Raw genomic sequence first — 26,061 nt, 5'->3', positions numbered from 1 at the left:
CCATTCAATCCAGCTGTCTTTTCTTTGTTTGTTTGGGGGGAATGGTTTGATTTATTGGGGAAAAAAGTTTCTAGAGTTGTAAACTGGCAGTCAGCAATAGTTGAAACAAATATGTAGGATAATGAATGGATCGATAAGTCTAGAAGACTCAAATGGTGGCGTTCACTCAGAATCTATTCATTGAGCTTTTCTAACTCTATATAATCTCTTTGCTACCACCACCAGCTTTATTAAGGTATAATTAACAAATAAAAATTGTATATATTTAAGGTGTACAATGTACATTTTTTTTTTTTTTTGAGACGAAGTCTTCACTCTGTCGCCCAGGCTGGAGTGCAGTGGCGCGATCTTGGCTCACTCCACCTTGTGGGTTCCATGGTTGGCCAGGCTGGTCTTGAACTCCTGACTTCAGGTGATCTGCCAACCTCGGCCTCCCAAAGTGCTAGGATTACAGGCGTGAGCCACTGTTCCCGGCCGCATGTTTTTTTTTTTTTTTTTTGAGACCGACCCTTGCTCTGTCGCCAGGCTGGAGTGCAGTGGCGTGATCTCGGCTCACTGCAACCTCCACCTCCCGGGTTTAAGCGATTCTCCTACCTCAGCCTCTTGAGTAGCTAGGACTACAGGCATGTGCCACCTTGCCCAGCTAATTTTTGTAGTTTTAGTAGAGACTGGGTTTCACCATGTTGGCCAGAATGGTCTCAGTCTCTTACCTCGTCATCTGCCTGCCTTGGCCTCCCAAAATGCTGGGATTACAGGTGTGCACCACCGTGCCCGGCCATTTTTTTTTTTTTTAATTGAAGCCTTCACGAATTTGTGAGCTCAGGGGCCATGCTAATCTTATCCAATTTTAGTATATGTGCTGCCCAGGGAAGCACCACAATGTGATATTTTCATATGTGTAAAGAGTTTTGTTTTTTAAAGATGTGGAGAAATTAGGGAAGGGTTAGATACATAGTTCTAGTTACATTTGTCCCTGATTATAAACTACAAGTTTGTTATAGAAAATAAAGAATAGGGCTACGTGCGGTGGCGCATGCCTGTAATCCCAGCTACTTGGGGAGCTGAGACAGGAGAATTGCTTGAACCTGGGAGGCAGAGGTTGCAGTGCGCCAAGATTGTGCTGTTGCACTCCAGCCTGGGCAACAAAAGCAAAATTCTGTCTTTTAAAAAAAAAAAAAAGAAAAGAATAAAAACAAGAAACTAAATCCCCTTAATTTGCAAACTTTCAGAAATAATCCCTTTAAAATACTTTTTCAACTTCTTTCAAAAACAGGGTCATCCAATATATAGTTTTTATTTATTTATTTATTTATTTTTTGAGATGGAGTTTCACTCTTGTTGCCCAGGCTAGAGTGCAATGGCGTAATCTCTGCTCACCACAACCTCTGCCTCCCGGGTTCAAGCAATTCTCCTGCCTCAGCCTCCCAAGTAGCTGGAGTTACAGGCATGTGCCACCATGCCCAGCTAATTTTGCATTTTTAGTAGAAATGGGGTTTCTCCACGTTGGTCAGGCTGGTCTCGAACTCTCAACCTCAGGTGATCTGCCTGCCTCAGCCTCCCAAAGTGCTGGGATTACAGGCGTGAGCCACCACGCTCAACTATTTATTTTTTGAGATGGAGTTTCACTCTTGCTGCCCAGGCTGGAGTGCAATGGTGCGATTTCGGCTCACTGCAACCTCTACCTCCTGTGTTCAAGCGATTCTCCTGCCTCAGCCTCCCAAGTAGCTGAGACTACAGACGCCCGCCACCATGCCTGGCTATTTTTTTGTATTTTTAGTAGAGATGGGGTTTCACCATGTTGGCCAGGCTGGTCTCGAACTCCTGACCTCAGGTGATCCGCCTGTCTCAGCCTCCCAAAGTGCTGGAATTACAGGTGTGAGCCACCATGCCCAGCCCCTATATGTAGTTTTTAGAATCTGCTTTTCCACTTACATTATGAATGTGTCTGGTTTATTTATTTATTTTTGAGATGAAGTCTCGCTCTGTCACCCAGGCTGGAGTGCAGTGGCACAGTCATGGCTCACTGCAGCCTCAACCTCCTGAGCTCAAGCAAGCCTCCCACTTCGGCCTCCCAAGTAGCTGGGACTATAGGCGTGTGCTACTATGTCCACCTAATTTTTTTTTTTTTTTTTTTTTTGGTAGAGGTAGGGTCTCATTATATTGCTCAGGCTGGTCTCAAACTCCTAGGCTCAAGAGATCCTCCAACCTTGGCCTCCCAAAGTACTAGAATTACTGACCTGACCCACTGTGCCCAATTAATGTGATTTTTAACTTTGACTTTGGAATGTAGCCAACACAAATACCCCTACATGAAACCACCCGGCCCTGCACACACCCTTACCCTTCTCCTCCTGCACAGTCCATCAAGCTTGAGTGAGGATCCATTTGTAGGATCCAGACAGCTGAAATATTTCCACCAAAAGACTCATTCCTGAGGGTCAGTGAATTAGGGTCCTGTCCCTTAAGAAATGTGGCCGGGCGCGGTGGCTCAAGCCTGTAATCCCAGCACTTTAGGAGGCCGAGACGGGCGGATCACGAGGTCAGGAGATCGAGACCATCCTGGTTAACCCGGTGAAACGCCGTCTCTACTAAAAAATACAAAAAACTAGCCGGGTGAGGTGGCGGGCGCCTGTAGTCCCAGCTACTTGGGAGGCTGAGGCAGGAGAATGGCGTAAACCTGGGAGGCGGAGCTTGCAGTGAGCTGAGATCTGGCCACTGCACTCCAGCCTGGGCAACAGAGCGAGACTCCGTCTCAAAAAAAAAAAAAAAAAAAGAAATGTAAACATCCCTGGGAAGGGCTGATGTGTGGGTAAAATCACCTTGCCTTTAACTCTTCAGAATTTGTAGATCTGTTAACTTTCCTTTACCTAGATGTTCCTCAACAGCTCCAAGCCTGAGTTCCCCAAAGCTCCAGAGATTGTAAGGGTATGGGCCAGAAAGTCATGATCCTGAAGATACACCTTTCCAGCTTGGATCACTGATATCTTGGATAGCTGAGACGTGAGGGGAATAAAGATCTCCAGGTTCATTCTCAGCAGTCTATGCTGAACGTGACACTGGTGTTGCTTCCCTGTCTCCACTCTGGACTCTGTCCTGCCTTCCTCTCTGTCCCCTGAACCTGGCTGGATCCCCCTCCGACCTTACCCCGCTCCCCTTTTGCTTGAATTCTTTTTTTTTTTTTTTTTTTGAGACAGACTTTCATTCTTTTTGCCCAGGCTGCAGTGCAATGGCGTGATATCGGCTCACCGCAACCTTTGCCTCCCGGGTTCAAGTGATTTTCCTGCCTCAGCCTCCCCAGTAGCTGGGATTACAGGCATGCGCCACCACGCCCAGCTAATATTGTATTTTTAGTAGAGACAGGGTTTCTCCATGTTGGTCAGGCTGGTCTCGAACTCCTGACCTCGTGATCCATCCGCCTCAGCTTCCCAAAGTGCTGAGATTACAGGCGTAAGCCACCACGCGCAGCCCTGAATTCTTATCTCACTTACTGACACCAACCATTGTTCAGCTGTTAAAAGTTAGCGATTTTTGTTTTCTCACTACACAGCCAAATGATCTGAACTGTTTTCTAGCTCCTTCCCCTCCTCCTCAACCTCAGGACCACGGCTTGAGTTTTAGGGCACCCCGAGTCTCCAGTCCAACTCCAAGACTGTTGCCAGAGGATCTTCTTGATGGTGGTGCTGATTATGTCACATTTGTGTCTTTTTTGATGCCCAAATCTTCAGCATGGCATGCAATGACCTTCAAAGTCTGTTATCCACTACCTTCCATCTTCTTATCCACATCTCTATTCTCCAGTCACACCCATTTACAAACCTTCGCTAAACACACCAGCAGACTGGCTGCCTCACCTTTGTAGGCGCTATTCCACGTGTCTTAAATGGGGTTTCCAGCCTCAGTGTGGCAAACCCTCATTTATCCTCAAAAGTGAGATCAAATGCACTGTAACTTGGATTTCACTGTTCTTGCCCTTGCGCTCCCATTGAACTCGGCATAATTGTCTGTCTTCTCACCTAGACTGGAACTACTTGAGGAAAGGGACCTACCCCTTCCCTTAGTGCGGTGTCAAAGTCAACAAACACTCAAATGATTGCTGAATTCATATAATTATTATTAATTACTTTGACACAGGGTCTCGCTCTGTCATCCAGGCTGGCTTGCGGTGATGCATTCACGGCTCATTGCAGCCTCAACTTTCTGGGCTCAAACTATCCTCCCACCTCAGCCTCCTGAGTAGCTGGGACTACAGGTGCAGGAAACCATGATGCCCAGGCGGGCCTCGAACTCCTGGGCTCAAGCAATCCACCTGCCTCGGCCTCCCAAAGTGCTAAGATGACAGGCGTGAGCCACCGCGCCCCCCCTATGATTGCTGAATTAAATAGTTGGTGCTTAGTGTGTATTTCACGTGGTGCTGATACGCTGCCTTGTGTTTTGGTCTTTTCATGTGCATGAGGCATGACCAAGCCTTGATATGACTCATTATTTAATAAAAATACCACAATTCATCTATTCAAATGAGGGCTGCGTCTTCAACGCCTTCACCTTGCAGGAGTGGATGCTTAGCTCAGTGACGGCGTCATTGCTTGAAAGACTTTTGGAATACCTCTCTTGGAAACAACTTTGGCACCGAAAGCACTTTCCTTTCAATATCTTCCACGGTAGCAACTGTTTTTCATTTACGCAGCATTTATCATGCACTTCCCTATCCCAGGCACCAGGCTGGTTATGTGTGAAAGATAAGATAAATCAGACATTACTCTGTCTTCAAGGAAGTTTCTGTTTGGCAAGGGAGATAAGATCTAGACAACCACCCAACACAAGGCTAAGTGATAACGCCCCAGAAAAGTTTGGACTTGATTTTTGGAAAAAGCCAAAAGTCCTTTGGTTTCAGTCTCCTGGCCAGGTAGATGATGGCGCTGTCTGCCAGCACACTGCTTTAAGCCCGTTTGTCCTGAGCGTCTCCAAACAAGGAGCCCAGCGTGTTTCCAGCACCCCCTGCCCCAACAAGAGACTCCTGGGCATGTGTGTCTGAAGTCCAGACTCTCGCCGATGGCAGTATACTCCGAGGCCTCCCCAGCTAAACTCTGGGCTCTTTGAGGGCAGGTGCTGAGGGCTGATCCTGGTCTTCACAGTATCTGGATTCATCATACATATTAGATGAATATTCATTGAGTCACTGAGCCCAAAAGGCGTCTCGGGGCATGCCACATGGACTTCAAACCGAGTGCCCTTTCTCCCATGTGGTTTACTCGTAGTGGCAGTTTTACAGATGCCCAAGGGGCAGGAGCGAAAAACGGAAAGGGCTAAAGCCGGGGAGGGCAAGCGAGGGGGCACTGGCGGCGGATCCGGGAATGGAGCCCGCGAGTTCCTGCTTCCTGGTTCCCCGGAGCAAGTGTCCTTTGGTGGGAGCCGCAGGGAAGGGAGCAGCCCTTCCTGCGCGCCGGGCGCCCGCCCCTTCCCCGGCCTCCCAGGGACTCGCACGGAGGGACGCCGGGTGGCGGGGCGGGAGGCCGGGCCCCGTCCACCTCCCCCCGGGACAGCCCCACCCCGGCGAAGAGGAAGGCTCTCGGCTCCTGGGAAAGAGAGTCGGGACCCCGCCAGGACGGGAGGGCGCGGGGCGCGCAACCAGCAGGCAAAGAGTCGGAGCGGAGAGATCGAAGGGCGAGTGGGCGTGGGGGCCGCAGCCGAGGCCGGGGTGGAGGGGTCCCCGCGGTTCCTCGACCCCCTCCCCCGCCGCCCGCCCCGGCCCAGCCCGGCCCCGCCCCGCCCCTGCGGCCCGGCCCCTCGCCCGCCCGCGCTCCGCGCAGTCTCCTCCCCGAGGTGCCGGTGGCCCGGCCGCCACTCCCTCCGGCTCCCTCCCTCCGGCTCCCTCCCTCCCGCCGCGGCGCGCATCTCATTCCAGCCCTCATTCCGCGCATTCCAGCGTCCTCCTCGCACACTCGAGGCCAGGGGGCGGGAGGGCCGCAGCTCCGGCGCCGCCGCGTCCCGCCAGGTGAGAGGCGCCCGCCTCGCCCGCCGCACCCGCCGGCGCCCTCCTGGGCCGCGCGCCCCACGCCGCCGCCGCCGCAGCCGACCGCTCGCGCCGCGTGCTCGGCTGCTCTTTTCTTTCCGCGGCCCGCGTTCCCGCCTCGGACCTCTGCGCTCCGGCGCGCTCCGTCCCGACCTCTGGCTTCCCTCCGCGCTCCGACGCTGCTCGCTGCCCCTCTCCCGCTTCCCTCCCGTCCGCCCCGCGCTCCCCTCCTCGCTCCCGGTTGACTCACTCCTCCAGGAATAGGGATCCCCGTGTTTTCCCGTCAGTCCCATTCTGGGAAAACTCCTCCCTCCCGCGCGCTCCGCTCCGCTCCGCTCCGCTGGGTGCACCGGGGCCGGTCGGCGCGGGGTGGGCTTGGCCCCGCGGCCCCGCCTTCACTGCGCCGCCCGTCGGCCCCGGCCGGAGCCCGGCTCTACGCGCTGACGCCCTGTCGTCCCCGCAGAGCGATCGCCGCGGCCAGAAGAGTTGGCGCTCGGGGCGGACTCCTTGGAACTGGCTTAGCGCACACATCCCACCTTCCCGAACCCTGGGACCGGTAAGGCTGGGGAGCGGGGACTTGGTGGGACTTTGCCGGAGGGCAGGAGTCTGCGCGGTGAGTGCGGTGCTCCCTCTCGGGAGGAGACTGGGAAGAGCGAGGCACGTGGAGGCGGCGCGACTGAGGCTGGTGGAGGCGAAGCGGCTCCAGGGGCGGGTAAGGGGGGTGGACACTCGGGACTTTGGGGAAGAGGGAGGCCGGTGTGGAAAGGACCGGAGAGGCAGAACCGAGAGCGTCGGCAACAGAAGAGACTCAGCACCCATGCCCCTTTTCTGCTGGGCCCTTTTTGAGCCTGGAAGGGAGAGACCTGGTGGTAAGCGGACTGCCTGTTTTAAGTGCGCAGGCGATGCGAAAGTGGGGGGACGCCTGCAAAAGGTCCTACACCCCAGGGCTTGGGAAGCTGCTGTGTTCCCTGATGGAGACTAGTGAATCGATCCAGGGAGCAGAACTTTCAAACCCCAAAGTGAACATTTCCCCCGCTGCGCTCAGGCACCTGAGGCCTCGCGGACTGACTGCGTCTGTGCTGAGTCTGTGTGACAACTGACTGCGCGTCTCCCTCGCTTTGAGTCTCTGTGTGGGTGATATCTATTCACGTGTGACTCACCTTGGCTTCCAGTGGGCGTATCTGTTTGTGTTGAACGTGAGTGACAGAGTGTGTGTATGTGTCTGCGTAAGAAGGGGCTCTCTGAAAGTGTGAGTATCTCTGAGTAGGTGTGTGATGCCACGTCTCTTGAGTGTGTGTTTCTCTTCGAGGATATTGGTTCTGGCTAGGACTGTTCTTCCTCCCTACATAGCCGTGGGCAAGAGTCAGTGTCTTTGGTTGCCTGAGTGCAGGGATAATTTGGCTGTGGTTTTGGAGTGTGTGGCCTCCAGGCTCCGTTTCCCCTGGACCGGGCAGAGCTGGAGGGAAGCTGTCTCCACCTGCCTCTTCCAGCCAGGAGGCTGACTTTCTCGGGGCCAGGGTCTTGTGCTTGCCTGGAATGGTTCCGAGAACAAGCTGGTAGGAGGCTGAAGGAAGTTGAGATCTTTGCCTTTGGGGGAGGGGATGGGTGAGTGAGATTTGGGAAGGTTTGTTGGGGTGGATCCCTCAGAAAGAGGAGACAGTTTTGAATCTGGAGACTTGTGTAAATACTGCTTTTAAGTTGGCCCCCAAGGACAAACAGATAGGGAGGTATACCAGCCTGAACTACTTTCTCCTGGTTTAACTCTCCTTGGAGCTAACCAGGTAACCCAGTAGAAGAATCCCTCATTCTTTCCAACTTGCTAGACATTCAGCACTTCCTTTGAGAAGAGGAATGAGTAGCCTGTTGCATGAGGGCCTCAATGTGGATATAATGTGTAGGGCTTTTTGGAAGGAAGGAGCCAGAAACTGTCTCGGAGATTGGGGGTTCTTGTCCCTGCTCCTCCATCTATCCTGAGGATTCAGATGTTCTTGTGGGAAACACCTCATCCTCTCACCTCTTCAGCCTGGTGTGCGATGGTCTAAAAGCAGCATTGATGGAGTGGAAAGGGCACAGGTTTGGTGTCAGGCAGACCAGGGTACAAATTCTGAGTCTCTCACTACCTTTAAGGCTCTCAGGCTGTTACCTGGTGGGTAATAGGAGGGGAGCTTGTCTGTCCACAAAGTTTCCTGTGAAAAGTCGATGTTTGCAGAGCCCCCACGCAGTAGCACAGTGCCTGGCACATCCCACGGACTCCATAGGATAGCTGTTGTATCCAGTGTTTCCTAAGCTTATTTCAGTAAGAACCTCTTTTTCCTAGGGATTAGTGTTTTTGGAATTCGTGTTTCTCTGAGCACCATCTGAGAAACCTTGCCCTGTCTATCATGTTTATTTAGCAAACATGGACCGAGCATTTACTATGAGCCAGGCCTACGCTGTGTTCTGCATCCTTAGGAATCAGGGTCCTAGTGGCCCAGGCCAGGAGGGAGGGGGACAGACAGGGCTTGGTCACCAGAGAACATAGTGCCAGCTTCTATTTTTCTGATTCCAGTTTTGCCTTGGCCCCAGGGTGAGCTTGCTGAACATTATTAGATACCCTAATGTCAGCATCTAAGTCCCTCATTTTATTTTATTTCACTTTTATTTTACTTTATTTTATTTTATTTATTATTGAGACAGAGTCTCACTCTGTCGCCTAGGCTAGAGTACAGTGGCATGATCTTGGCTCACTGCAACCTCCGTCTCCTGGGTTCAAACAATTCTCCTGCCTCAGCCTCCTGGCCGGCTAGTTTTATATACATATATATATATTTTTTGAGATGGAGTTTCGCTCTTGTTGCCTAGGCTGGAGTGCAATGGTGTGATCTTGGCTCACCACAACTTCTGCCTCCCGGGTTCAAGCGATGCTCCTGCCTCAGCCTCCCAAGTAGCTAGGATTACAGGCATGTGCCACCATGCTCAGCTAATTTTGTATTTTTAGTAGAGACGGGATTTCTCCATGTTGGTCAGGCTGGTCTCGAACTCCCGACCTCAGGTGATCTGCCAGCCTCAGCCTCCCAAAGTGCTGAGATTATAGGCGTGAGCCACCACTCCTAGCCGTTTTTTGTACTTTATAGTAGAGTCGGGATTTCGCCATGTTTGCCATGCTGGTCTTGAACTCCACCTCGGCCTCCCAAAGTGCTGGGACTACAGGTGTGAGCCACTGCACCTGGCCTAAGTCTCCCATTTTAAAGATGGGGAAACTGATGCCCCTAGAGGGACAGTAACTTGCTTAACGCCGCAACCCTGGCGAGTGGCAGAGCGGGGATTAGAACCGATGCTCTCCCTTTGGCGTTCTGTCTCCTACTCTGTGGATTGCAGTGCTTGTGCACTCCCTACTCCCCCCAGCCGCCTTCATCCAACAGGCGGGGAAGCTGGAGCAGACTGACTTGGGCCGTGCCTTGTGGCTCAGATAAGGTTGGTAGGAGCAGAAATACTCTGTTCCATCCTGGCAGAAAGCACCTAGCTGCTCTGGGGAAGGAGCCATCTCACTGTACTATCTGTGGAGTCTGGAAGGGGCCCTCGGGTCTTTAAAACACACCCTCCTCTCCCCTTGATGAGCCGCCAGGTGAAGGTTCTCCCTATCTTTTTAAATCTCCTGGGTTGCAAATGTCACAACCTCCTTTGATTTCCACTCTGGAGTCTTGCCCCATGACTGTCACAAAGCAATGCCTGTTGCCAAACCTGTAGCTCCTCCTCCTCCTTCCCAGTGGAAGTGGAGGACGTTGGTCCCCAGCTTTGGACCTTGCCTTTCCTGCATTGAGGTCAGTCCAGTGGCAGTTGGAAATTCAGGGCTTGTGAGGGTGGCTTTACCTTGCCTGTCTTCCTTTGCCCCCATGACCCTTTGTTGGCAGGGGTTGGACGACAGCTCCCTTTAAAGCTCTGAAATTGGAGCTGAACAGCTGCTCTCCGGTGAGGGGGGGTGAGGGGGCTGTCAGCAGCCTGGGGGGCCCAGGTGGAGGTGGGGGCAGGGCTTTGGCACTGGGGAGCACACAGTCTCCAGCTCCTCTCTTCTAATTCCGGTTTTGCCTGGACCCCCTTCTGAAATGACAGTTCTTCCCTTGCTTTTGGTTTTTCCGGCTCCTATCTGGGAGATTCTAATCACACCTGTGTGATCTGGCCCTGGGGCCTTCAGCTGGTAGGGACTGGATATTTGGGAAAATTTCCACTAGAACTCAGGTCTCCAAGATCTATGCCTACGTCCTCCTGCATTTCGTACAGGGGGGCTGCTGGAAGGGCCAGAGGATGGGCCAGGCTCCCTGCAGCGGGGGCCGGCTCCTTAGCTTGGCGTAGGCAGGCGGGCCCCCATGGGTGGGGACTCTGCTTCCTTTGACCCAAACTTCATGGGAACAATAGACTTCAGAGGAGTCACCAGGGGCAGGAAATGGGAGCTGTGCTGAGGCAGGGGTGACCCTCCTGGGGGATGGGATTGCATATCCGGTAGAGGGTTGGGGGCAGTGCAGAGGGCGCTGGGGAGGGGCTGATGACACATAGGGTGGGCCTCTGGGGTGGGGCCCTCCTCCAAAGGGGGCTGTTGACTCAGTGTGAAGCTGGAGCTCAGTGTCGGTTCTGTGCTGAGTTTTACTCTCTGTCTTACTAGTACAAGTCTCGTGTTTGCCAGCCTCCTCTCGTGCCACGCTTGCCCCTGCCAGGACCTGGTCTTCCCCTTCCCCTCAAGCCCCTGAGTTGTCTTTGTGAATCATCCTGGGCAGGATAAAAGGCCGGTGTTGTTGCTCCCTGGCTGGCCTCCACCTTGGCAGTGAGCCTTGGGCAATTGTGGCTGGAACAGTGATGTTGGGTTGTGGGCAGAGCTCTGGGCAGGGAGTCCCAGGCTGGGGTCATTGGACAACATGAGGGATTTCTTTTTTTTTTTGAGACGGAGTTTTGCTTTTGTTGCCCAGGCTGGAGTGCAATGCTGTGATCTTGGCACACCACAACCTCTGCCTCCCCGATTCAAGCAATTCTCCTGCCTCAGACTCCTGAGTAGCTGGGATTACAGGTGCCCGCCACCACACCTGGCTAATTTTTTTTTTTTTTTTAATAGAGACAGGCTATTTCCATGTTGGCCAGGCTGGTCTCGAACTCCCGACCTCAGGTGATCCACCCGCCTCGGCCTCCCAAAGTGCTGGGATTGCAGGCGTGAGCCACCTTGCCTGGCCATGAGGGGTTTCTTTAGCCACAGGCAGAGCGAGACAGCGGGTGGCATGTTCTGGAGGCGGAGGACTCTTATCTTGCCTCCATCTTTGTAAGGGTGGACCAGACTTTGTGAGAAGGCCACAGCTTGCCCTGGGAGAATTGTGAGTCAGACCACATGAGCTGCTTTTCCTGAGTTCAGGTTGCCAGCTTTGGGGTCCCAGAGAAGGTGTAGGAGTGACCCCAGAACCACTGCCAGGACCTGGAAGGAGGGTAGGAGTAGTGGAGACAACACATGCTGCCTTGATTTGTTTCTTCAAGGGAGCAAGATGGGGACCCCGGAAGGGGCAGACTCCTAGAATTGATTCCTTGCCCAATCCTAGGTTAGATTTTTTTTTTTTTTTGAGACGGAGTCTCGCTCTGTTGCCCAGGCTGGAGTGCAGTGGCCGGATCTCAGCTCACTGCAAGCTCCGCCTCCCGGGTTTACGCCATTCTCCTGCCTCAGCCTCCCGAGTAGCTGGGACTACAGGCGCCGCCACCTCGCCCAGCTAGTTTTTTGTATTTTTTAGTAGAGACGGGGTTTCACCGTGTTAGCCAGGATGGTCTCGATCTCCTGACCTCGTGATCCGCCTGTCTCGGCCTCCCAAAGTGCTGGGATTACAGGCTTGAGCCATCGCGCCCGGCCTAGATTTTGTTTTTTAATCATTTTTTACTTTTTTGAGACAGAGTCTCACTTTGTCTCCCAGGCTAGAGTTCAGTGGTGCAATCATGGCTCACTGCAGTCTTGAACTCCTGGGCTCAAGCAATCCTCATTGCCTTAACCTGAGTAGCTGGGACTACAGGTTCACGCCACCATACCTGGCTAATTTGTAAAGTTTTTTTGTAGAGATAGGGTCTCACTTTGTTGTCCAGCCAGGCCTCAGACTCCTGGGCTCAAGCAGTCCTCCTGCCTTGGCCTCCCAAAGTGCTGGAATTACAGGTGTGAGCCACCATGCCCTGCCAATTTAAAATTTTCTAGTAGCCACCTTAAAGAAAGAAAAAAAGTGAAGTTAATGTTAGTGTTTTCTTAAACTCTAATATTATCAAAAATAATTTCAGTGTAATAAATTTTTAAAAATTACCGTTATTGGCCGGGCGCGGTGGCTCAAGCCTGTAATCCCAGCACTTTGGGAGGCCGAGACAGGCGGATCACAAGGTCAGGAGATCGAGACCATCCTGGCCAACACGGTGAAACCCCGTCACTACTAAAAAATACAAAAAACTAGCCGGGCGAGGTGGTGGGCGCCTGTAGTCCCAGCTACTCGGGAGGCTGAGGCAGGAGAATGGCGTAAACCCGGGAGGCGGAGCTTGCAGTGAGCTGAGATCCGGCCACTGCACTCCAGCCTGGGTGACAGAGCGAGACTCCATCTCAAAAAAAAAAAATTATTATTATGATCATAGACACTGTCTTGCTCTGTGACCTAGGATGGAGTGCAGTGATGCGGTCATCATGGCTCATGCAGCCTTGTTCCCAGGATCAAGTGGTCCTCCCACGTCAGCCTCCTCAGTAGCTGAGACTGCAGGTGTACATGGTTGCACTCAGCCTTGGTTAGATTTTTGAACAAACAATCTGTGGAGAGTGTGAACATGAAGTTGAGATACCTAGTAGCCGACATGGGTTCAATCTACCAAATCTTAGAGAAAACAACTCTAATTTGAGTGGAGGAATGTTCAGTGAGGCTTTTCAGTCTAATGATCTTCTTGGTACAAGAGAAAGCAGTGTGGTCTGGCTGATCCAGCGGGGAGTTGGTTGTGTGACTGTTTGACCCACTACACTGGATGCTGACTCCTGACTCCTGAGCTTGTGTTACTGTGAGGAGGTCCCCGCGATGTGCCGCAGGGCTCTCTTTGGCTTAGTCCTCTATGTTTTCCGTAGATACGAGCCTCTCCCAGGAGCCTGTGTGGCCCGTGTCTTCTGTTTCTCATTTCTTTTTCTTTTTTTTGAGATGGAGTCTCATTCTGTCACCAGGCTGGAGTGCAGTGGTGTGATCTTGGCTCACCCTCTGCCTCCTGGGTTCAAGCAATTCTCGTGCCTCAGCCTCCTGAGTAGCTGGGATTACAAGCACACGCCACCATGCCCAGCTAATTTTTTGTATTTTTAGTAGAGACAGGGTTTCACCATATTGGTCAGACTGGTCTTGAACTCCTGACCTTGTGATCTGCCCGCCTTGGCCTCCCAAAGTGCTGGTATTACAGGTGTGAGCCACTGTACCCGGCCTATTTCTTTTTTTTGAGACGGAGTCTTGCTGCCCAGGCCGGAGTGCAATGGCGCAATCTCGGTTCACTGCAACCTCCGCCTCCTGGGTTCAAGCGATTCTCCTGCCTCAGCTTCCCGAGTAGCTGGGATTACAGGCACCTGCCACCACACCTGGCTAATTTTTGTATTTTTAGTAGAAATGGGGTTTCACCATGCTGGCCAGGCTGGTCTCAAACTCCCGACCTCAGGCTATCCACCTGCCCTGGCCTCCCAAAGTGCTGGGATTACAGGAGTGAACCACCGCACCCGGCCCTGTTTCTCACTTCCATGGGCGTTGAGGGTGGCAAACATTGGCTGATACAACCAGGGTTCATAATCATCTCAATTGACTGGAATGCTGCCATTAAGTAGAAAGATGAAGTTTAAAAATATTTCTCTCTTAAAATTAATACACATACATTGTAGAAACCCTGGAAAATAAAGAAAGCCATAAAGGAAAAAACAAAATGATACATAATACTATAATTCGGGGTGGCTCATATTTAGGTGAGTGTCCTTCCAAATTTGTGTTCGTGCAAATCTATGTATTTTAGCATAATTGCAATTATACTCTATCCTTTTTTTCCCCTGCTGAATGCTATCTAATGGGTAATAGTACAAGTCGTAAAAATTATTTAAAATCATAATTTTAAGGATCCGAGTAACATTTCATTCTATGACTACACTATATTTATGCCCTACTGACTTTAAAAAATTGTTTTTAGGTTTTAGCTTTTAAAAATTACTTGACATTGAGCAATGTTGAACATGTACTTATCTCAAGAAGAAATCTAATAGGTCTAAGTGTAAAATCCTGCATTTAAGTTCAAAACATTAATCATGTAAGTCTGGAATAGAGTGGGAGTTACTATTAATTCACGTTGCGGGAAAAGGCCTGGGGTTTTTGGCTGAAGAAGGAAGGGAGAGGGAAATGAACATATTAGTGCCTACTAGGTGCTAGACCATTATTCTAGACATTTATGCCTCCATCGTCTCATTTCATCCTCTTAGCCCTGTGAGAAAGGGTTGGTTGGTTTGTTTTTTTTTGTTTTGTTTTTTAACCTCTACTTTATAGAGGGGACACTGTAGAAGTTTTACTGTAGTTGGAGTTTGTACCCAGGTCAGTCTGACTCTTAAACTGCCCCATTAAACCATAAGCCTGTGTGGGCCAGTGCTGTGGTAAGGTCTATGTCAAAGGAGCTTTAACCCACTAAGCTCTGTGACACTCAGGCCACATTGGAAGCCACATCTGGTTTTGGAAAGTTTATACATCCTGGGCTGTTAAGTATTGAGCTCACCATTTTTATGGGTCTTCCCCTACCCCCTACCAGTGATCTGATCTCAAACATGTGGCTTTTTTTTTTTTCTTTTTTGAGATGGAGTTTTGCTCTTGTTGCCCAGGCTGGAGTGCAATGGCACGATCTCAGCTCACTGCAACCTCCGCCTCCCAGGTTCAAGTGATTCTTCTGCCACAGTCTCCTGAGTAGCTGGGATTACAGGCATTCACCACCATGGCTGGCTAATTTTGTATTTTTAGTAGAGATGGAGTTTCTCCATGTTGGCCAGGCTGGTCTCAAACTCCCGACCTCAGGTGATCCGCCCGCCTCGGCCTCCCAAAGTGCTGGGATAACAGGCGTGAGCTACCGCGCCCAGTCCTTTTTTTTTTTTTTTTTTTTTTTTGTGAGACAGGGTCTTATCTGTTACCCAGGCTAGAGTGCAGTGTTGCAATCACAGCCCACTGTGGCCTCAACCTCCCGGGCCCAAGTGATCCTCCCACCTCAGCTTTCTCAGCTATTCAGGTCTCAGTAGCTGGGACCACAGGTGAATGCCACATCTGCCTAACATTTTTTTTTTTAAATTTTTATTTTTTATAGAGACAGGATCTCTCTGTGTTTCCCAGGTTGGTGTTTTTTTGTTTTGTTTTGTTTTGTTTTAATAGATAGGATCTTGCTCTGTTGCCCAGGCTGGAGTGCAGTGATGTGATCATAGCTCACCGTAGCCTCAAACTCCTGTGCTCAGATGGTCCTCCTGCCTCAGTCTCCCAGGTAGCTGGGATGACAGGTATGCACCACCATGGCCTGCCAATTTTTAAAACTTTTTGTAGAGACAAGGTCTTGCTATCTTTATCTTGCCCAGGCTGGTCTTAAACTCCTTGCCTCAAGCGATCCTCCAGCTTCAGCCTCCCAAAGTGCTGGGATTACAGGTATGAGCCACTGTGCCAGGCCTGTGAGTGTCTTAACAGAGGCTGGATGAGGACTTAGAACCCGCCCAGCATCTGGGTGCTGTCATTTCCCACTTCTAGAAGGTAGGCACACTTTGCAGCAGCAGCAGATAAGGTCCTTCTGACCTGAAGTCTATTACTTCATTATGTAGAACCACGTAAAACTACAGTCGGCCGTCTGTATCTGTGGGTTCCATATGGATTCGACCAACCCTGGATCGACAGTGTTCAGGGGAAAAAACTCCACAGAGTTCCAAAAAACAAAACTTGAATTTGCTGCTCACTGAAAGCTGCATTGAGTCCATGCAAATGAAGCGATGTTCGTGCGTTGTGTTAGGTATGATAAGTAATCTAGAAATGATGTAAAGCTCATGGGAGGTTGTGCGTAAGTTATATGCAAACACCGTACCATTTTCTATGAGGGACTTGAGCATCCTCGGATTTCAGTATCCTTAGGGGCCTTGCAACCAATCCCCCACAGGTACCAAAGGACTGCGGCACACACAGTTTCATCATGTAGAACTTGTTAGGGACGCTTTGGAGGAGTCTCTGCCCTGCTTGGGAAATTGGACTAGGTCACCCCCAGGGCCACTGCTTCCTCGAAGATTTTGTGGTCCTGGGCCTCAGTTTCTCCACGTGTCAGCATGCGGGGGTTCCATTAGATGATGTGTGAAACATTTTCCCATCTTGACACTTCGGGATTCCTGCCACAGGGAGGTAGCGCTAAGCTGCACCTGGAGCTGGAGGCAAGGCTTGGGACGAGGGTGCAGTGTCCGAGCAGTCAGAGGAAGCAGAATGGGGAGATGAGGGAATTATTGCGTGGCTGCCATCATCTTTGTCCAAGTGAGCACGGTGTTAGGAACAAGCGGAATCTGGGTCCTGCCCTGAGGCTGCAGGGTGGGGAAGATGACCCCCACAGCCCCAGACAGTAGTGGCTGTCAGTGCAGACTCCGGAGTGGTGCTGTCCCGTAGAAATCAATGTAAGCCTAGGAGCTACATTTAAAAAGTAAAAAGAGCTGGGTGCGGTGACTTTTGCCTATGGTCCCAGTTACTCAGGAGGCTGAGGCGGGAGAATTGCTTGAGCCCAGGGGTTTGAGACCAGCCTGGGCAATATAGTGAGAACCCTGTCTCTTGAAAAATGAAAGGAAAAATTAACTGGTCAAATGCATTGTAATAACATATTATTTAACCTATGTCTACAATATTATCATTTTAACATGTAATCAGTAGTAAAAAGTATCAGTGAGATAGTTTACCTTTTGTTCACACAAAGCGTTAGAACTGTAGTGTGTATTGTACACTTAACAACACATCTCAGTTTGGACTAACCACGTTTCTTGTGTTCAGTAACCACGTGGGGCTAGTGGCCGTGGTTGGCACAGTGTGGCTTGGTTGGATCTCTGTTCTGCCACTTAACACCTGGGTGGGATAATAAGGTTAATCGAACCAACCTCATATGGTGTATGTGAAGACTAAATGAGTTACTATCTGTAAAGTGCTTAGTTCTTTCGCTGGCACATAATAACCACTGTGTGTTTGTCAAATAACTTAAGGACCTATAAATGGTTCTTAAAAACTATCGAAGCTGGAATTTGTAAGAGGTAGGGGTCGATGATGTGTGTGGAAAAACCCAATTGTAGAGTGGCCCTGTGGAGTTACTGATAGCCTTTGCCCGTACAGTGGTAGTTCTCTGTAATGAAACGGACTTCAGATACGAAGATCCTAATCTACTCGTTGCTGTAAAGAGCGCCTGCCTTCTGGAAGTGAGAAATGACAGCATCCTGATGACAAGACAGGTTCCCATCCCTCAGCAGGTGCGTCCTGAGCATCTGTCTGCCCAGGGCTTGAACTGTGCTGGGTGGCACGCAGGAAGCAAAAGCATCCTCGGAAATGCTCCATCATAAATTGCATGACCTCATGTTGGAATGAGAGGTGGGGTCACTTCCAGCACTTGGAGGTTGAAGCAATAGTTGCTGCTTATGCAAGAGAAGAAGTAAGCTGTACTAGTGCCTCCCATACCTCCTCAGAGCACGGCCAGCTCTCCTCTCTTGGCATCAGCTCCCTCCGATTGCATCTGCCCTCGCCCAATCCACAGCAGCCACAGCACTCACGGTGTGCCTGGCACTGTGCTAGGTGCAGCAGGAGTATGGATTGGAAGTCCTGGTTCCTGTCCTCACGGAGCTTGCAGGGAAATGGACTGTGAAGCTAGCAGTAACATGCTTCTAGATGAAAGAACATGCACAAGCAGCGTATGTGGCAGTACCTGGTAAAGGACGATTGATTCTGTCCCAAGAGGAGGAGGCACTGAACTGGCTTTGAGAATGGGTGGGGTTTTGACAAGCGTGTATATGTCTATGGGAATTCGTGTAAGAGAGAGGGAAGCAGACAGAGAGAGGAAGAGAGAGAAATATCCTTGAGAAGACAGAGGAAATGTAGTGATTTGAGGGCTATTGTCATGAAGTGATGAGAGGAGGGGAGATAAGTGGGTATTATGTTTTTTGCGGGTTTTATTTTTACATCTTCTTTCTTTTTTTTTTTTTTCTGAGGTGAAGTCTCATCTGTCACCCAGGTTGGAGTGCAGTGGCGCGATCACAGCTCACTACAACCTCCGCCTCCCAGGTTCAAGTGATTCTCCTGCCTCAGCCTCCCAAATAGTTGAGATTACAGGCACGTGTCATGATGCCCAGCTATTTTTTTGCATTTTCAGTAGGGACGGGGTTTCACCATGTTGGCCAGTCTGGTCTCGAACTCCTGACCTCAAGCGATCCCCTGGCCTCAGCCTCCCAAAGTGCTGGGATTATAGGCGTGAGCCAGAGTCTCACTCTGCCACCCAGGCTGGAGTGTGGTGGTGTGATCACAGCTCCCTTCAGCCTTGATCTCCTAGCAATCCTCCTGCCTCAGCCTCCTGAGTAGCTGGGACCACAGGCATGTGCCACCACACCTGGCTAATTTTTTAAAAATTATTTCTAGAGATAGGATCTCACTGTGTTACCTAGGCTGGTCTCAAACTCCTGGGCTCAAGCCATCCTCCTGCCTCGGACCCCCAGAGTACTTGGATTACAGGTGTGAGCCACCACACCTGGCCAAGTGGCTTTATGAACAGGGTGTGTTTGACCTTGACCCTCTGGGCAGGATAAGAAGGTCTTATTTTACATTTGTTTATTTATTTAGCATCAGGTAGCATTTCTCTTTTTTTTTTTTCTTTTCGAGACGGAGTTTCGCTCTTGTTGCCCAGGCTGGAGTACAGTGGTGCAATCTCGGCTCTCTGCAACCTCCGCCTCCTGGGTTCAAGCAATTCTCCTGCCTCAGCCTCCCGAGTAGTTGGGATTACAGGCATGCGCCACCATGCCCAGCTAATTTTTTGTACTTTTAGTAGAGACAGGGTTTCTCCATATTGGTCGGGCTGGTCTCGAACTTCCAACCTCAGGTGATCTGCCCACCTCGGCCTCCCAAAGTGCTGGGATTACAGGCGTGAGCCACTGCATCTGTAGAATAACATCTCATTCCATAAAATAGAGTGAATCTTCCCCTAAATTTATTTTTAACATACATACAGCAAAATACACTGTTTTTGGTAAATAGTAAGTGTTGACGAATGCACAGAATGTGTTTTCACCGCCACCATCAAGGTACAAGACAGTTCCATCTCCCGAACAATTCCGTCATGCAGTGGCCCCTTGGAGGTCATCCCTCCCCGTTCCCCTCATGCCATCCCCTGGCCACACTGATCTGTTCATTCCTGTAATTTTGCCTTTCAAGAATGTCTCACAAATGGAATCCTGCAGTTACGTAGCTCTTTGCGTCTTTGCTTTTTTCACTCAGCAAGGTCATAGCTCACTGCAGCCTTGACCACCCAGGCTTAAGTGTCCCTCCCACCTCAGCTTCCTGGGTAGTGGGGACCACAGGCACATGCCACCATGCCTGGCTTATTTTTGTACTTCTTGTAGAGATGGGGTTTTGCCACGTTACCTAGGCTGGTCTTGAACTCCTGGCTCAAGCAATCCACCCGCCTCGGCCTCCCACAGTTGTGGGTGTGTGCCACCATTCCCAGCTGTTGTTCTGAGAGTTCTTTAATATTCTGGATACAGGTTGTTTGTCAGGACAGTCAGATATGTGATTTACAGATGTTTGGAGAAAATTAATTTATGGAGAAAATCTTCAGAAGATGATGGGAGTGAGGAACGATTAAAGTGAGGCAAGAGTTTGGTGTCCCGAACTGTGGCCTTTCTCAGAGTGCAAGATGGGACAAGGAATGAGAAGTGGGGTACACCTAGAGAATGACCTATGAAAAAGAGGAGTCCAAGAAGCTCTGTTCCTGGCATAGAGCATGGTTCAGAATGAGAGGCACAGGTGGGAATTCTGGTTTGCCAGGCATCCTTCCTGCCTGGCGGGCTGCACCTAGTCTGCTGCTAATGGCCTGCTGGGTCAGGCTGGGCTGGTCCCATCCAGAAAAACAAATGTTCATGTCCAGCCTACATTTCAACCACTTCCATGGCCTTGTTTCCAAACCGGATGACCGTGCCCTCTGGAATGGGAGGTGCGGTAACCGTCAGGCCTGCAGGAGTAAGGTACTGGGTGTGTGGCTGGTGCAAGACAGAGTCAGTGGGGGTGAGTTTTCTGGGTCAGGGTGGGTCCTCTGGGATGGTAACCTCAGCGTAGGGTCTGAGTGAAGGCTTCCAGCTATTTTTGTTTTTTCTTTTTTTTTGAGACGCAGTCTCATTCTGTCGCCCAGACTGGAGTGTAGTGGCACGATCTTGGCTCACTGCAGCCTCCGCCTCCCAGGTTCAAGATGCTTTACCCTCCTGAGTAGCTGGAATTACAGGCTTGAGTCACCACGCCTGGCTAATTTTTGTATTTTTAGTAGAGATGGGGGGGTCTCGCCATGTTGGCCAGGTTGGTCTCGAACTCTTGACCTCAGGCCATCCACCTGCCTCGGCCTCCCAAAGTGCTGGGATTACAGGCATGAGCCACCGTGCCCGTCCGGCTTTGAGCTATTAACAGAATATCTGAACCATCATAATCTTCCTTCCTATCCCTGACCAGGCAGGGTGGCTCTGGGACAGAAGACTTCTATGAAAAATGACCAAGGCCAGGATGGATGCCGCCTCCCACCTCTTGTCCAAGCTCATTCTAACCCCACCTGTTCCTGTGTCCTCAGAGCTGTGGCCCAGTCCAGACGCTCGAGTCTTCATTCTTCCCCCGGGGGTGCAGGTGCTTTTCTAGAGGTGCTTAGGCCATAGGGCTGGAGAGCAGGGCAGAGCTGAAGAGTCCTACTTTCCTGGAGCTCCTACTGCCTTCAGGATGTCCTGTGGCTCCCTGAGGCTCTGGGTCCTGGAAGGCGTTCCCTGATGTGGAGACTCCCTCTTCTGCCTGGCTCCTCCTTCTCCCTGGGCAGGGCGTGTACTGAGGCCCCACCCGGGGTGCCTGTGCTGCTTGGACACCTGGTTTGGGTTGACCCTTGGGTTCTGACAGGGTGGGACCCTCCTGCCTCTCTTTGAGACAGCAGCTGATTGAGGGCAAACCCACCCCCAAGGCTGAGGAAACAAGTGTGCTGGCTTTGATGGGATTCCAGGGCAAGCGCTTCTGTTAGTCACTCCAGGGCTAAATCTATTAATATTTTCAGATCTGCATTTTCCTAGGACACGCCTACTTAAAGTGAAGCCAACTGGTTTGGTTCAGTACTTTTGCCTCTCAAGTACTGTATTTTCATAACTTTTGCTTTATTTTACTTTTAAAATTTTGTATTTATTTATTTGTTTATTTTTATTTTTATTTTTTATTTTTTTTGAGACGGAGTCTGGCTCTGTTGCCCAGGCTGGAGTGCAGTGGCCGGATCTCAGCTCACTGCAAGCTCCGCCTCCCGGGTTCACGCCGTTCTGCCTCAGCCACCCTCGAGTAGCTGGGACTACAGGCGCTGCCACCTCGCCTGGCTAGTTTTTTTTTTTGTATTTTTTAGTAGAGACGGGGTTTCACCGTGTTAGCCAGGATGATCTCGATCTCCTGACCTCGTGATCCACCTGTCTCGGCCTCCCAAAGTGCTGGGATTACAGGCTTGAGCCGCCGTGCCTGGCCATTTATTTATTTTTTAGTATCCCTGTCATGGCAACTTTTGCTTTATTCTAGAAGAAAGGCCCCGAGGAGATAGTCTTACTCTCAACCTTTAAAAACAAAAAAGATTATAATTTTGAGTAGTTTGGGGTTTACAGAAAACTTGAGCGGAAAGTACAGAGTTCCCGTAGATACATTCTTGCCCTGCCCCCAGTTTCTCCTAGTCTTAACATCTTGCATTTGTTGCAATTGATGTACGTTTTTTGCAGTTAATGAGCCAATATTGGCACATTGTTATTATTATTACTATTATTTGAGACGGAGTCTCCCTCTTGTTGCCCAGGTTGGGGTGCAATGGTGCGATCTCTGCTCACCGCAACCTCTGCCTCCTGGATTCAAGCAATTTTCCTGCCTCAGCCTCTCAAATAGCTGGGATTATAGGCATGCACCACCATGCCCGGCTAATTTTGTATTTTTAATAGAGACCCGGCTAATTTTGTATAGAGACAGGGTTTCTCCATGTTGGTCAAGCTGGTCTCGAACTCCTGACCTCAGGTGATTCGCCCGCGTCGGCCTCCCAAAGTGCTGGGATTACAGGCGTGAGCCACCGCGCCCGGCCTGCACGTTATTTTAGTCCATAGTTCTCATTAGGGTTCCCTCTTGGCGTTGTCCACTCTATGGGTTTTGCCACATGGTAATAACGTGTACCCACCATTACAGTGTCATGCAGAGTAGTGTCGCTGTTCCCCATATCCTCCAGGTTCCGTTTGTTCATCCCTCCTTCCCACTTCTGGCAACCATCAATCTTCTGACTGTCTCTGTAGTTTTGCCTTTTCTAGAATGTCATATGGTTGGAATCATACACTATGTGGCCTTTTCACATTGGCTTCTCTCAGTAATACGCATTTGAATTTCCTCCATGTCTTCATAGCTCATTTCTTTTTCTGTTTTTTTTTTTTTTTTTGAGACAAAGTCTCACTCTGTCATCCAGCCTGGAGTGCAGTGGCACGATCTCGGCTCACTGCAACCTCCGCCTCCCAGGTTCAAGTGATTCTCCTGCCTCAGCCTCCCGAGTAGCTGGGATTACAGGCATGTGCCACCACGCCTGGCTAATTTTTGTATTTTTAGTAGACACAGGGTTTCACCATGTTGGCCAGGCTGGTCTTGAATTCCCGGCCTCAGACGATCCGCCCGCCTCAGCCTCCCAAAGTTCTGGGATTACAGGCGTGAACCTCCACGCCTGGCCAGCTCATTTCTTTTCTTTTTTTTTTTTTTTTTTTTTGCTGATTAATATCACATTCCCCCACCTTTTGTTTTTGCAAATGAAGGCACTGAGGCCCAGAGAGGGGAAGTGACTGGCTCAAGAGGCACCGCGAATCTGTGGCGAAGCTGCGAAGCTGCGCTTGGAAACAAATGGGCCTTCCTCTGGGTGCCTGTTTCCAGGGGCCTCTGGGCCGGGCGCTGTTCTGGAACTAAACCTGGACTGTTTCATCACAGTCCAGAGGCTGAGGGGAGGCCAGGGGCAAGGGCTTTGTTCACCACTTGCCTTGACCCACTTCCTGCATGTGTTGGGTGGGGCCTGCAGATACCCACGCCCCTGACGCGGAAGGGGTGGTTGCGGGGGCAGTGAGGTCTCAGCTTCCACCTCCCTGAGAGCTGAGGAGATGGGATACTGGGCCAGGCCTGTACTTACCACCCCACTGCTGCCCAGGCCTGGGGGCTGGGTGGGAAGAGACTGCTTGGGTTGGGCCTGAGCTGGGCCTGCAGCATTTAGGAATCTTATCTCCCTCCATTGCTCTCTGAGCTGCCCCTCCCACTGGAGACTCCTCCCGGCTGGCCTGCATCCCAGGCCATCTCCACCTACTTATTACCTCCCCTCTTGCTAGCCTGCAGGCCTCCTGCTCCTTCCTCTCCATCCCGCCCTCCATCACCCTTCGTGATGACTACAGGGCAATGACGGAGAATGTATGAGGAGCCCCTTTTTGGGCCGGGCTCTGTGTTCCTGTCTCATGGACATGATGGGATTCAATCCTCACAGCAGTTCTTTGGGGAGACTGAGATTGCATTGGTGCCTCTTCAGTGGTTGGGAGGACACTGAGGCTTAGAGAGGTCGAGTAGCTTGCTCAGGACTCCCAGGTCCCTGTGAGGCTGGGCCAGGATCTGAGCTCAGGTATCTGAGTCCAGAGCCCAAACGCTAAATCTCTGCCCCATGGCGCCTCTCTCTGTCTCTCTCTGTCTCTCTCTGTCTCTCTCTGTCTCTCTCTCTCTCTCCCTCTCTCCCTCTCTCCCCGCTTCCTGCTCTCTCTCCCTTTCCCCCGTACCACCTTTTCCCTCTCTCTTTTGGCTAGGCATTGCTCAAGGGGTCCAGCTCTCTGACTTTTGTTCCAACATCTCCATAGCCTGCGAAGGACTGTGCAGCCTCTCCTCCTCTCACCCGCTCCGCGTTCCTGTCCCGTCCTGAAGCCGGGTGTGACGAAGGCCTCACACCAAAGGATGGCCGGGATGGTGCTGCCGTGCGTTGCCTTGCAGGGGCTTTACTTGCTTTTCTCAGTCCTCAGTGGCTCTGCAGGCAGGAATGCTCATCCCCGTTTGACAGGTGATGAAACAAGCTTTGGGGGAGGTTCAGTAAGTTCCTGAACAGCTGTGCAACGTGGCTGGTGAGAGGCAGGTTTAACTCAGGTCACAGGACTTTGAGGCATCTTTAATGTGTCCCAGACTTCATGTGGCCTTTCCCTGAGAACCTGTTGCATTCAGGAGAGGAAGGGGCACTGCTCAACATGAGGGAGGGACTCCAGTGGTGGGAGCTCAGGCCCCGGGACACCTAGGTTTTCTTGGTCTTGTTTTCTGAGAAGGGCCCTTTTCTGGCCTCCAGCAGGCCGTGGCCCTTCCGAAATCACAGTGGGATCTGTTTGTTTCTAATTGAGTACACGGCCTGGCCCAGCCTAGCCCAGCCCAATCCATTTCTCTGCTGGGTTCTTTCCTTCTCCACCATTCCCTTTCCTTCCATCCCTAGGGACGCACCTGCCTGTGACCTGGGGACTGTCCTGTCCTTCCCTTTTCCTTTCCAGCTGTAACCAGGCCCTTTCCTTTGTCTCCTGTATTTTGGGCCCAGGTTTCCTGCAGTCCCTCTTTTCCTTCTCTGCCCTCTTCTTTTTGTCTTCTATCTCCTCTTGCACTTTAAACAGTTTTTTTGGTGAAATATATGTAACATAAAATTTGCCATTTGAACTCTAAATGTGCAGTTCAGTGGCATTAAGGACATTCGCAGTTGTGCTGCGGTCTCCTGCTTCCATCTCCAAGACTTTTTCATCTTTCCAAACGGAAATGCTGTACCCATTAAACAGTAACTGCCTGTTTTTTTGTCTTTTGGTTTTTTTTTTTTTTTTCTTTTTTTGAGAGGGAGTCTGCAGGCTGGAGTGCAGTGGTACAATGTTGGCTCACTGCCTCTGGGGTTCAAGCGATTCTCCTGCCTCAGCCTCCTGAGTAGCTGGGACTATAGGCCTGCACCACCACGCCTGGCTAATTTTGTATTTTTAGTAGAGACAAGGTTTCACCATGTTGGCCAGGCTGGTCTCGAACTTCTGACCTCAGGTGATCCACCCGCCTTGGCCTCCCAGAGTGCTGGGATTACAGGTGTGAGCCACGGCACTTGACCATGATTGTTAATGTTATGAATGAAATTCCCCATTGCCCCATCCCCAGCCCCGATAGTCTCTCTTCGGCTGTCTCTATGAATTTGCATATTCTCGGTACCTCATGGAAGTGGAATCGTATGAGATTTGTCCTTTCATGGCTGGCTTGTTTTACTTAGCGCAATGTCCTTAAGGTTCATCAATGTTGTAGCCTATGTCAGGATTTCATTCCTTTTTTTTTTTTTTTTTTTTTTTTTTTTTTGAGATGGAGTCTCACTCTGTTGCCCAGGCTGGAGTGCAGTAGTGTGATCTCAGCTCACTGCAACCTCCTCCTCCCTGGTTCAAGTGATTCTTGTGCCTCAGTCTCCCAAGTAGCTGGGATTATAGGCACCTGCCACCACGCCCAGCTAATTTTTGTGTTTTTAGTAGAGACAGGGTTTCACCTTGTTGGTCAGGCTGGTCTCGAACTCCTGACCTCGTGTAATCTGCCTGCCTCGGCCTCCCAAAGTGCTGGGATTACAGGCATCAGCCACCGTGCCCGGCCATTTCATTCCTTTTTAAGGCTGAATCATATTCTATTACGTGGATGCACCACATTTTGTTTATGCATTCCTCTATTGATGGACATTTGGGCTGCTTCCCCTTTTGATTCTCCTGGTGCCTTTTGACATTCTTTGCTTAGAAACAGTAGACAGCACTTCTGCAC

At 50.8% G+C, this 26,061-nt stretch overlaps 1 protein-coding gene and 1 long non-coding RNA gene across 3 annotated transcripts in view; one reads left to right on the top strand and one right to left on the bottom strand.

Moving 5' to 3' along the window:
• The window catches only part of LOC139356921 (uncharacterized), a 36,349-nt gene extending 29,976 nt beyond the window's left edge, over nucleotides 1-6,373 (bottom strand). Inside the window, exon 1 of the long non-coding RNA XR_011609457.1 lies at nucleotides 6,261-6,373. This is a non-coding gene — a long non-coding RNA (uncharacterized lncRNA). The remainder of the gene's footprint in view (nucleotides 1-6,260) is intronic.
• The window catches only part of LOC105484130 (TEA domain transcription factor 4), a 92,669-nt gene continuing 72,489 nt past the window's right edge, over nucleotides 5,882-26,061 (top strand). Inside the window, exons 1-2 of one of the 2 annotated variants that reach the window (XM_071072367.1) lie at nucleotides 5,882-5,992; nucleotides 6,474-6,566. The gene's annotated coding sequence lies outside the window, so the exon portion shown is untranslated. The remainder of the gene's footprint in view (nucleotides 5,993-6,473; nucleotides 6,567-26,061) is intronic. The other variant, XM_071072366.1, reaches the window with a different exon arrangement.

This window comes from Macaca nemestrina, chromosome 10 (genome assembly GCF_043159975.1).
Source record: "Macaca nemestrina isolate mMacNem1 chromosome 10, mMacNem.hap1, whole genome shotgun sequence".
Lineage (NCBI taxonomy): Eukaryota > Metazoa > Chordata > Mammalia > Primates > Cercopithecidae > Macaca > Macaca nemestrina.
Note: the sequence above shows the minus strand (reverse complement) of the source record. Positions and strands in the feature narration are given on the sequence as shown.